Here is an 11626-nt window from a genome sequence, read left to right as displayed (position 1 = left end):
AGCTGGAAATCCTCCTGGAGGCTCTTGGCCAACAGAGTTTCCTGAGTTCGCCCTGCAAGAAGGACAGTGATAGCTTTTGAGTGCTGGTAGATCCTTTGAATAGATAGCCTTGAGTGTGTCCTTGTTGCACCAGTAGGCCGTGTCAAACTCCCTATATTCCAGGAGATATACATATTGAATTTTAAACTGATCTTCATAATCCTTCATAATCCTGAGGCTCTCCCCTGCAGGAACTCCAGGAACTCCTGGTGCCGCCTGGGCCGATGGATTGGACGCCCCAGCCCCTCCGTTCCTGCCCAGCCACTGGGTCCGTGTCCAGTGGTGGCACTGCCAGCCCTGCAGGTGAAGTGGGAAGGGCCTTTCCAGGTCTTGTGGATCACATTTATAGCAGTTGACATTGCAGAAAAAGGATGTTGGGTCTCTTCTTCTTGAGTTCAGAAAGCTCCTTTTGGTTGGTGAGCAGGACAAAGTGGATCCTTCAGAGTTCCATCCGTGTTTGTGTCTCAGCCTGTGTTAGGATTCAGGGCTGTAGCTGTTGTTGTCACTGAGGAGTCAAACTCTGCTTTAAATAATGAGACATTGGCCTGATGGCCAAGTGTCAGGAAAAATGGGGGAATGCTGTCTGAGTGTTAAGATGTAACAAGAGCTGATCCTTTTTGCAGTGGGATGTAGCCTGGAAAGTGCACAGAACTGAGCCAAGGGAGTGAAAGGGAGCAACCAAGGGAGGTGAACAAAGAAGGAAGAAGGGAAGTGAGGCAGCAGCCAAGCAGCAGCAAGTTGCTGTGTAAGCAGGTGAGTTGTGTTGAGGTTCCTCAGGCAGGCACTGAGGACTTTGAGGGCTCCAGACAGAGCAGACCTGTGAGGGCCCTGGGTGAAGCCCCTTGGAAACCTTCTAAGGGTAGGTGTGTATGGTAATGAGTGTAGGAGAATGTCCTGAATATTGAACAGGAATGCAGGTAAGGAAAATGAATCCTCCTGTGATGCTGCCATATCAGCTGCAATGGAGATAGGTCTGTGTGCCCTTTGGGATCTGATTACCAGGGCACCTGGTGGGCTGGAATGATTCAAGAGCATAGGAATAAAAGATTTCATGGCTTCTAAAAGTCACGATCTGAGTCTTAGAGGCTTCTTTGAAGAGCTGAGTTGAGGCAGCAGAATTGGCCCCCCAGGAGGGACTCTGTGCCTGCTCTCCCGTGGCTCCAAGGGATCTCTGGCCCTTCACGCCGGCACCGAGATTTTCTCGGGAAGGGCCTCAGATCCCCGGACCAGTCTGGGACACAGGCAAGATCCCCCTACATTTTAGGACCAAATTGTGCCCCCTGGAGGGACAGTGCTGTTGGTGCCCCCCGGGTTGGGGCACCCCCAGGACTCCAGCGCGCACCGAAAGGATTATTCGGGGAGATCCTCGGGGTGCCCGGCCCTGGGGAGCTCAAAGCAAGGTCCCTGCAATGGATTCAGGCATTCCTGAGAGTATCCCAGGGGTACCTGTCCCTGCTAGACGTGGAGCTCTCTAATGGACTGTAATTGGGTGATAAAAGTGGTGCTCCAAGTGCAAAAGAAGGGTGGGATTGGGATTAAGAAATGAGCAGTGATGGTCCAATTGGCTGGTTTCTCTGGAATGTAATGGTAAGAGCTGCAGGAGTGCAAGGTGTGTGTTCCAGTCCCCACCATTTTGTTTGCACTTGTCCTGGTCAGACACAGGTCCAACTTCCTCAGTCCTTAACCCAATAGAAGGAGTGTGGCTTTAAAAGGCACAGACTCTGTTTCGGTGATGTAAGAAAGACGAAGACCTTTATTATGACAATGCATCAGCTTTTATATCCCAGGCAGAACAATAGGTAGTTCAAGCAGAACAATTGGTGATCTTCTACTTATGCTTACTTTTTCAAGTCTACATAATACAGCCTGTGTTTTAAGAGATACAAATAACTACATATCTTAGCCACCAAGGTCCTTCTTGCAGTCTTGTAGCTTCTTCTTCTGTGTCCTCTTTGTCCTGCTTTCCGTTCCCATGGCTTTCTGCCAGCTAGTTGAACAATGTCCACTGTCCTGGGCCTGAGGGAGGTGACACTGTTCACCTCCATAATTCCCCCTTCTTTTTTTACAAATAAAACAGCCTTTAATGCTTTGTTTATAGTTGGTTGATTGCATTGCATCAAGCATGGCAAGCATATTGCAATAGACAGAAACATCCTCACACCGGCCCATCCCATCTTTACTATGGATTTAACCCATGCTGATATTCCCCAACTATTCAGCAGGTTTTCCAGGTAATCCCAGCTCTCCTTAACATGCAGCTTTGCAACTCCCTTTTGCAACTGTTGGATGCACTGTGAATAGACTCCCAATGATCAGACAAATTCATACCACACCTTCCTTGAAATTCTTTACATTCATGTCCCTGAGCCAATAGTAAAAAGTCAATTGTAGCTCTATTCTGTAACACAGCAGGTCTGACTGAATTAACATCCAAAGGCAGTTCACTTAGTACCTTGCATGTTGCATTTGTTTGCTTTGCAAGACAGCATCCTAATTTGTTTCTTGTAGCTTTTGCTGTTCCTACAAGGGCAAATAGTGAAGCAAAAATTCAGGGTGCTTTATCCCAATAGGTTCCCCTCTCGTCACAGGCTGCAGCAAAAGCAGGAGTAGAGCATCCCTTTGGTCTCGCCCCAGCAGTGTGTGCAGGAGAACATCAGGAACATTGGGGACCATACAGGTCAGTCTTGCCCCAGCAGTGTGTGCAGGAGAACATCAGGAACACTGAGGACCATACAGGTCAGGTGTCCAATTGTGCAAGGCTCTCTGACTGCACGTGTTGGAATTCCTGGCCATGCCCTGTCTCCACAAAGAAGAAATTCCTTTCGGAAGACTGTGGGGTTTGGTCAGACTGACTGAATGGTTTCCACTCCTGTGTCATTGCACCACAGTGACTCATTTCTATACGTGTCACCGTAGGCGTTGTTCCCTGCTTCTCATGGCTTGTCCAGGAGATGGAATTCCAGTGCTACACAATAGATGGCTCGTGGTGCTCCCAAAAGGAGCCTTTCTGTCTTCAGGGCAAGTTCTGGTGCCCCTGGAGCTGTTGGGAGAAGCAAAGGGGTGGCAGTGAGAGGCCTGGAATGATGTTGCTGTAGCACAGACATTGTTCCCTGGCAGGTTCCTGGCTTGGATTCCTTGGCTGCCACTTGGCAAGGCCTGGCAGGGCCTCAGTTGTGTAGGGAACCAAACATGGAATGGGAAAGCAAAGGGGGGGAGGTTCTGGTTTCAGAAGGGATCATTGCCTTCTCTTTCGGAAGGTACAGTGAGCTGGTCCAACTGTGGCAAGAAGAGCAAGTGGGCTGTGAAGGTTTGGAGCAGTCTGCAAGGTTCCTCATGCCCAAAGGAAGTGCAGCCCTGGAAGAGTCAGGAATACTGACAAGTGCCCCAGTTCTGGTGAAGCTCAACTGTGTAAAACACTTATGGAGCTAAAATTCCACAGCACTGAGCTGTTGGGTCCCAAATAATAGTGAAGAGAGAGGCAGAAACTCCCCCTGCTGCTGGGGCTGAACTGTCTGCAGTGACTGGGCAGGACTTGGCCCTGATGCCTGAGTGCTCTCCAACCCCCCCAGGCTCGATCCCAGCTGTCAGCCCCTGGCTCCATAACTTGAGAAGAGGGTGTTCCTGCCAGCCCAGCTGCTGTGTTGGTGGTCCTGGGGGCACCTCCTGCCCTGGCCTGCTGTGAATGTGTTTGTGTTGTAGCTCAATAAAGTCCCTTTCAGTGGTGATTGTGTCATTTTTGTGTTAGTTCCTCTCCCCTCTTGCCCTGCCCCGGTGGCTGCATCACTGGCTTGTGCCTAAATGAACTCTTCCCCTGCAGCAGTTCCCTGCTGCTCTCAGAGAGGGTGGAGTTGAGGTCTCTGAGCAAAGGGAAAAAGGATCCATCCAAGGCAGGCCAGTGCTCCCCCCCTGCCTTCCTCCAGCCTCCCGTGTTTCCAGTTCCCATCCCTGCTGGACACAGAGCCTGTTCCCAAACAACCCCTGTTCCTGTTCTCTCTCTGTGTCTCCCCTCACACCTCCCCTCCTATAATCTCCAGCCGCCCAGGCCCCTGTTTTTGAGGGGCATTCCTGGGCTGCTGCCCCCCATTCTTTATAAATGAAGTGCCAAGAGCCCCAAGTGCAGAGAGGTCTGCAGGGAATCAGTGCCTAGAGCTGCCTGTGCCTGCCTGTGTTCCTGCAGTTCTCCTTCCTGTTCTCCCTGGGCTGGAGAGACCTGCCTGCCCTGGGTTTATTGGAGCAGAGGGATGGGATTACATTTGTCCAGAAGGTTTGTTCACAGACATGTTTTCTGACAGACAGTGCCATTTCCCTTTTGTCTTTCCCAAGTTTTTCCAAGTGCTGCCCAGCACGGGGATCCATGTGGTGGGACAGTGACTGGCAGGAGGAAGGGGAGCCTTGGCCTCACCTGCCCAGCTCAGGTGGGTGGCACAGAATGGGGGTGGGCTGGCAAGGCATGAACACATTTCTGAGTTCTGGAGTGCCTTGAATCCTTTCCCTGTCAGGTTTCTCTCCCTCATTTCCTGGGCTCCATTGTCCCAGGTGTCTCTTCCTTTACCCAAAGTCCAATGGCAGAGGATTGACTGACTCCCATGGGAGGTTTGGAATGAAAAGGGTTCTGTTCAAATGGGGCAAGGAATGCAGTAAGAAAGATGAGCCTCCTTTTAGTGCCTGAAGTAGAGAGGAATAAAAATGGTGGAAAAGGTCCCATTTTATTTGTTGTCCCCCCTGGATTTTTCATGGCTAAAACTCTCTAGTGAGCAATTGAAGAGAAGGGTGAAGGGCAGGAGCCTTTGACTTGCCCAGTGCCCTTAATTGCCTTGTTCTCCTCTCTTCCAGGCCAGGCCAAAGCCCTGCTCCAGCCCAGCTCTGCCAAGTGCCCTGGGCTGGGAGCAGCCAAAGGCAAGAGGCTGCAGCCCCGCCGGCCGGGCTGGGGGCTCCTGGTGCTGCCCGTGGGGTGGGGTAAGTCAGAGGGACACGTTTCTCTCCTCCTGCTGTTGGCATTTGCTCCCTGGGCACTGGATGTGTAAGGAAGGATGGAGTGGCAGGGAAGGGCAGTGTTTCCAAACTGTCTGAATGTTGCCCCCAGGTTTGGGATGGAGCAGGGATGGGGGTGGTTGGGTTTGGCTTGGGCCGGTCAGGATCAGCCATAAAGGACCCACCAGAGCCCTGAACCCTCACTGGACATGTCCAGCCCCTCAAGTCATTAATTTTCAATAGAGGACAAAGTATTGGTACTAGCTTCTGATCTGTGGAGGATTTCCTTTGGAATGATCAATGCAAAACATCTCTTTGGGTCTTTTGTTTGTTTGTTTGTTTGTTTGTTTGTAATTTCCTCTCTGGCTTCAATGAGTTTGGTGTGTTCCTATTAAGGAAGCAGCCTGTTTTTATCTTGAAATTTGGGGTGGTTTGGTTTGTTTAGGTTTTTTTCCCCCCACTGACTCGGGCCATCCGTGCATAGTCCGTGTTGTCCCACAGGACTGTTCTGGTTCTGGGTCAGAGAGAGAGAAGGGAAGTGGCTTTTCCTCATCTGGAATGTTTCCAAGCAGAAGTGGGACATTGTCCTGCCCCTCCCCAAAGCACTGCAGGCACCTGGGAGTAGCTCAGGGCTGGCCCAGTTCTCTGAGACAGAACTATGGGGGAGAGGTTTAAGTATTAATCACATCTCTGGTGTCCCTTGGTTGTAAGGATTGGGTCCTACACTCCCAGAGCGTTAAGGAGAACAAGGAACTTCTGTTCTTCCTGGCAAACCTTCTGCTATTGCTTGTGCAGTGTTTGGGTTCTGTTGTCTGAGTTCCTGTCCAGGATCTTTCTAAGAGAACCTGTTAGAAATGTAGAGGTAGGATTAGAATTTGGGTCTGTTGCCTCCCCAACTGCCTCCAAGTCCTGATGGACTGGAGTGATGAGTGCTTTCAGCCCAGGGTATTTCTTGATATTGTGTGGCTTTCCCTCAGCTGTGGGTGAGGAATTGTGCAGGCAAGGCCTGTGTGCCCGTGGGTGTCTCCCGTGTGTGTCCGTGTGGCAGGGCTGGGACAAGGACTCGTGCAGGGACCCAGCTGGCACTGGAGCTGCTGCCATTCTGAGCCACTGCCAAGGGCTGTGGAGAGACCCTCTGGGAGGCTGTTGCCAGGATTCCATTGGGAGCTGGATCTCCCTCCAGCTGCAGCAGCCAGGGGAGGGTTCTTCCTTGTGCAGCCCAGTGGCTTCTGCTCAGGCTGGCCCAGAGTGGGGCTGGGGCAGGTTCTCCAGGGAACTGGAGCCAGCCCTGAACAGGGCTCTGGAGAGCAGGAGCTGCAGGGACTGAGGTTTGCAAAGCTGGGCTGAAGTTTGTCAAAGCAGCAGAACATTCTCATTCTGGTGGGTTTGTGGAGTCCGTGTTGGTGCCCAGGAGAACTGGGTCAGACTGGGCTTTGTGGTCCGAGAGCTGCCCCCCTAAATTTGGCAGGCTGTGTGTGCTGGCAATGAAGTGCTATCCCAGAGGCTGATGGTTTCTGTCTCCAGGGATGCCCAGGACGCTGCTAATGCCCAGGGATCTGCTCTGGGTCCAGGCTGTCCGTGCTGGAGGGCCCTGGTGGCTGCAGTCCCTGAGCCCGCAGAGACAGAGAGAGCCCCGGCCCGAGTGGCCTTTGGCCCCTGGTCCTGAATTTGGGGTGAGCCTGGGAGCGTGTGGAAGGTGAGAATGAGGGCTGTGTTCCAGCCTGACACCGGGAAGGTCAGTGTTTCCCTGGAGGGGGAAGGTTTGGGCCCGCAGGCTGAGTTGGAACAGGACCAGGGCAACAGACGCTGCTGTCTTTTGTTGCCTCCTGAGGTCTTCTGTCCCCCTTGGAGATTTCCTCCCGGGCTGTGGCCCCACAGGGAGCAGAAGGGAAAGCTACCAATGCCATGGGCATTGCCAGCCTTTGTCTCTCTGCTTTGCCATCCAAGCTGGGAATTTGCTGCTGTTGCTGCCGAGGCTCCCCTACCTGGGAGTTGTGTCCTCCTTGCAGCCCTTCCCAGCCCCAGCCATGAGCTCCAGTTGTGCCTCTGTGTGTCTGGGAGTGTTTGCTGGGACTGTGCTTCCAATGTATCATCCCTGAGAAGATCCTGTTGTTCCAGAGCACTGGGGACAGTTTGGGTTTGGCAGCTTCAGACCTGGATTGGAGCAGTCCCTGAAAAGAATCAGGAGAGTGGAGGTTTGTCCCAGTGGTGCTTTCACACCCCACTGGACAGGCTGGGCTTTGTGTTTGAGGTTGTCCTGTATTTGCTCTGCAGATAATGGGCCCTTCCCAATTCAGCCCAGCAGATCCCAAGGGCTCTGACAGGAATATTTGTTCTTTCCTTCCCTTTGGGATAACTTCATCTCCAAACTGCCATGAGCAATTCCTTAATTTCTCCTGAAGAAAACCAAATGTCAGAGGCAGTTTGCCAAGGAGGCCAGAAGTGTCTTTGGAGCAGAGAGTGCTGCCAGCTGCGTGTGCCTGTCCCCAGCCTGGCACTGCCCACAGGGACACACTGGGCACTGACCATGAGAGGGAACAAAACCACTGCCTGCCAGAGGGTTTGTCCTGGGCCAGTCAGGCCTGGGGCAGGAATTGGACTGGGCAACTCCATCAGCTGCTCTTCCCTCCCCCACAAAGCCCCATCCCCTGGGCATTAATGACGTGCCCTGTGCCCAGCGCTCCCTGTTCACCCAACTGAAACCAGAGCAAGGCTTGCTTTGCTTGGAACAACTTAATGTAACTTTAAACCAAAATAAATCACTTTTTTCTTCTTTTTTTTTCTTTTAGATGCTGGAATTGCCTCTCTGGGTGTGTGCTGAGCTCTGGCTGCAGGGGACTGTCAGGCCTTGGTGGCTGTGAGTTCCTGTTCTTCTCCCTGGGAAACTGGAAAGAGTTATTCATTAGATTGCAGAAATGTAATTTTGAGGGGACCCAGCAACTGTTTGTGTAGGAAAAGGTGAGGTGCTGCAGAGGGGAGGGAGGTGGCATTTTGGAGGGGTCCCACTGAGGGGGGAGTGGAGAGCCTGGGGCTGGAGTGTGAGTTATTAAACAGGGAAGAAGGGAAGGATGCTTGGGAGGGAAACACTCAGGGAATGTGTAGGGATGGAATGGAAATTTGGGGTGTCAGGAAGAGATAATTGATGATGTAGAGGAAGGGAAATGTTGGGGGTAAGACTTGATCTCATCTGTAGAGGACAGAAGGACCATTTAGAGATAAAGTGAGGCAGTGAGTGGTGGGCAGGTCGGGAAAATTTGTGTTTGTAAAATTTCAGGTCACCTGTAGCAGAGAGGATGTACCTCCTGATGGACACTGAGGCAGTCAGGGGTGGGCAGGAGGGGGGGAAACCTTTGGGGTTAAAACTTGAGGGAACGTCCAGGGCAGAGAGTGAATATTTTGAAGGATAAATGAGGTACTCAGTGGTGGACAGCTGGGGAGTGTTTTAGGGTAAACTTGGGGTAGCCCACAGGGTAGAGAATGAACATGTATTTGTACCGAGGAGCTGATTACATGTGGGTAGGTAAGGAGAATTTTGGGAGTAAAATCTGGGCAATCTGTAGCAGAGAGAATGAATATCTTGGTGTGAAGTGAGGCAGTCAGTGTTTGGCAGGTAGGGAAAAATTCTGTTTGTAAAATTTGAGGTCACGTGGAGCAGAGAGAATGTACATCCTGAGGTAAACTGGGGTAATCAGTTGTGGACTCATAGGGAAAATTGGGAGGGAAATATCTGAGGTAATCTGCATGGTAGAGAATGAATATTGAGAGATGAACATGAGGTACTCAGTGGTGGACTTGTAGGGAAAATTGTGGGGGTCAAATCTGTGGCAATGTGCAGCAGAGAGAAGGAACATTTTGGAATAAAGTGAGGCAGTCAGTAGGGGAGAGGCAGAGAAATTTCTGAGGGTGAAACTTGAGCAAAGCTGCAGGGCAGAGAATGAATATTTGGAGGTCCAAAAGAGGCAATCAGGAGTGTGCAGTAGGGAAGACTCTGGGGAGAGAATGACTCTTGTGTTCAAAAAGAGGTAATCAGGAGTGGGCTGGAAGGGGAAAGTTTGGGGGTTAAAAAGGAGGTTCATTCTCTGCAGGGCAGGGAATGAACACACTGAGGTAACCTGAGGTGATGAGTGGTGAGAGACACAGACAATTGTGGGTGTTAAAGTTCAGGTAATCTGCTGGGAAGAGAAGGAACCTGTTGAGGTAAAGATGAGGCACTGGGTGGCAGACAGGTGGGGAGAGGTTTGAGATAAGCCTGAGGTGTGTGTGGGGTGCAGAATGACCCTCTGTAGGTACAAAGGAGCTGGTCAGACGTGGACAGGTAAGGCAGATGTTGGGAGTAAAATGTGGGGCAATCTGTCCCAGAGAGAATGAATCTTTTGGGGTAAGGTGAGGCAGTCAGTAGTGGGCAGGGAGGGAAATCTTTGTTTGTCAAACCTGAGGTAATGTGGAGGAGAGAGAATGCACCTCCTGGGGTAAACTGGGGCAAACAGTAGTGGACAGGTGAGGAGGTTTTGGGGGAAACTTTGAGGTCATCTGTGTGGCAGAGGATGAATGTTTGGAGGTAAAAATGAGGTAATAAGTAGTTTGCAAGCAGGGAAAACTGTGAGGGTAAGTGTGGATGTCACCTAGGGGAGAAAATGAGGCTTTTGAGGTCCAGTGAGGCAGTCAGTGGTGGGCAGGGAGGGAAAATTTGTGTTTGTAAAATCAGAGGTCTTGTGGAGAAGAGAGAATGCACCTCCTGGGGTAAACTGGGGTAAACCTTGCGGACCTGCAGGGAAAATGTGGGGGGTAAAACTTGTGGGAATCTGCAGGGCAGAGAGTGAATCTTCTGAGGTGAAAATGAGTTCCTGGGTGGTGGAGAGGTGGGGAAAGTGTTGAGAGTAAACTGGAGGTGGTGTGCTGGGTAGAGAATGAACATCTTGATGTAGAAGTGAGTTGCTGAGATGTGGAGAGGTCGGGAAAATGCAGTGGGTCCAGAGTGAGGTCACCTGTAGCAGAGAGGATGTACCTCCTGATGGACACTGAGGCAGTCAGGGGTGGGCAGGAGGGGAAACCTTTGGGGGTAAAACTTGAGGGAATGTCCAGGGCAGAGAATGAATATTTTGAAGGATAAATGAGGTACTCAGTGGTGGACAGTTGGGAAGTGTTTTAGGGTAAACTTGGGGTAGCCCACAGGGTAGAGAATGAACATGTATTTGTACCGAGGAGCTGATTACATGTGGGTAGGTAAGGAGAATTTTGGGAGTAAAATCTGTAGCAGAGAGAATGAATACCTTGGGGTAAAGTGAGGCAGTCAGTGATGGGCAAGGAGGGAAAATTTGTGTTTGTAAACGTTGAGGTCACGTGGAGCAGAGAATGTACATCCTGAGGTAAACTGGGGTAATCAGTTGTGGACATATGGGGAAAATTACAGGGGTAAAACTTGAGGTAATGTCCAGGGGACAGAAGGAATATTTTGAGTTAAAACTTGGGGGGTTTTTAAGGAGGTTATCTCCAGGGGAGAGAAAGGACATCAGGAGGTCAACTGAGGTAATCAGTGGTGGCCAGGTGGGGAGATTCAGGGCAGAAATCTCTGAGGTAATCTCCAGGGTCCAGAATGAATCCTGAGAGGTGCAGAGGAGGCAATCAGGAGTGGACACCACAGTGGGCCCAGGGAAGGTTCTGGGGGTAAAATGTGTGGTAGTGTCTGGCAGAGAGAATGAACATTTTGGGATAAACTAAGGCAGTCATCAGTGGACAGGTAAAACTAGAGAAACCCTCCAGGGTGGAGAATGAATATTTGGAGGTCAAAAGGAGGTAGTCAGTGGTGAGCAGGTGGGGGAAGTTTTGAGAGTAAACTTGAGGTGGTCTGTAGGGTAGAGCATGAACATATTTAGGTATACATGAGGTGATCAGCTGTGGAGAGGTAGGGAAATTTTGGGGGTCCCACTTGAGCAAATCTGCAGGGCAGAGCATGAATATTTGGAGGTCCTAAAGAGGTAATCAGGAGTGTGCAGGCAGGGAAGACTCTGGGATTTAAAAGGTAGGTAAACTCAGGGAGAGAATGACTCAATTTTGTGTTCAAAAAGAGGTAATCAGGAGTGGGCTGGAAGGGGAAAGTTTGGGGGTTAAAAAGGAGCTTCATTCTCTGCAGGGCAGGGAATGAACACACTGAGGTAACCTGATGTGATGAGTGGTGACAGACAGACAGTTGTGGGTGTTAAAGTTCAGGTAACCTGCTGGGAAGAGAAGGAACCTGTTGAGGTGAACTGAGGGTCTCTGCAGTGGCCAAGCAGGGAAATGTTGGGCTGATCCCTGAGTTGCTCCTGTGTGGGGCGGCTGCAGCGAGGCCGAGCCCTGGCCCTGATTTGCCAGCCATGGGCAGGGGGCTCTGTGCCAGCCGGGGGAGCAGCGGGGCCCCCGTGGCAGAGAGGGCAGGGGGGCTGTGGAGCTGCCCCGGGGGGAGCGGGGGGTCCTTTCCTGGGCCGCCTCCAGCCCCCCTCGATCCCCGGGGCTGCGCTGCCCCCCGAGGCTGTTTGGGGCAGAGAGTGCTGCCAGCTGCGTGTGCCTGTCCCCAGCCTGGCACTGCCCACAGGGACACACTGGGCACTGACCATGAGAGGGAACAAAACCACTGCCA

The 11626-nt window shown here is 51.6% G+C and overlaps 1 long non-coding RNA gene across 1 annotated transcript; it reads left to right on the top strand.

Annotated features, from left to right (window-relative positions):
- Window positions 1–156: 156 nt before the first annotated feature.
- Window positions 157–3278, top strand: LOC135408055 (uncharacterized). Its single transcript, XR_010427204.1, has 3 exons — window positions 157–342; window positions 663–792; window positions 2610–3278. It is a non-coding gene; the product is annotated as an uncharacterized LOC135408055 (long non-coding RNA).
- Window positions 3279–11626: the final 8348 nt, after the last annotated feature.

This window comes from Pseudopipra pipra, unplaced genomic scaffold (assembly GCF_036250125.1).
Source record: "Pseudopipra pipra isolate bDixPip1 unplaced genomic scaffold, bDixPip1.hap1 HAP1_SCAFFOLD_156, whole genome shotgun sequence".
Taxonomy (NCBI): domain Eukaryota; kingdom Metazoa; phylum Chordata; class Aves; order Passeriformes; family Pipridae; genus Pseudopipra; species Pseudopipra pipra.
The sequence above is the reverse complement of the archived record's forward strand: the minus strand, read 5'-3'. Positions and strand labels throughout refer to the sequence as shown.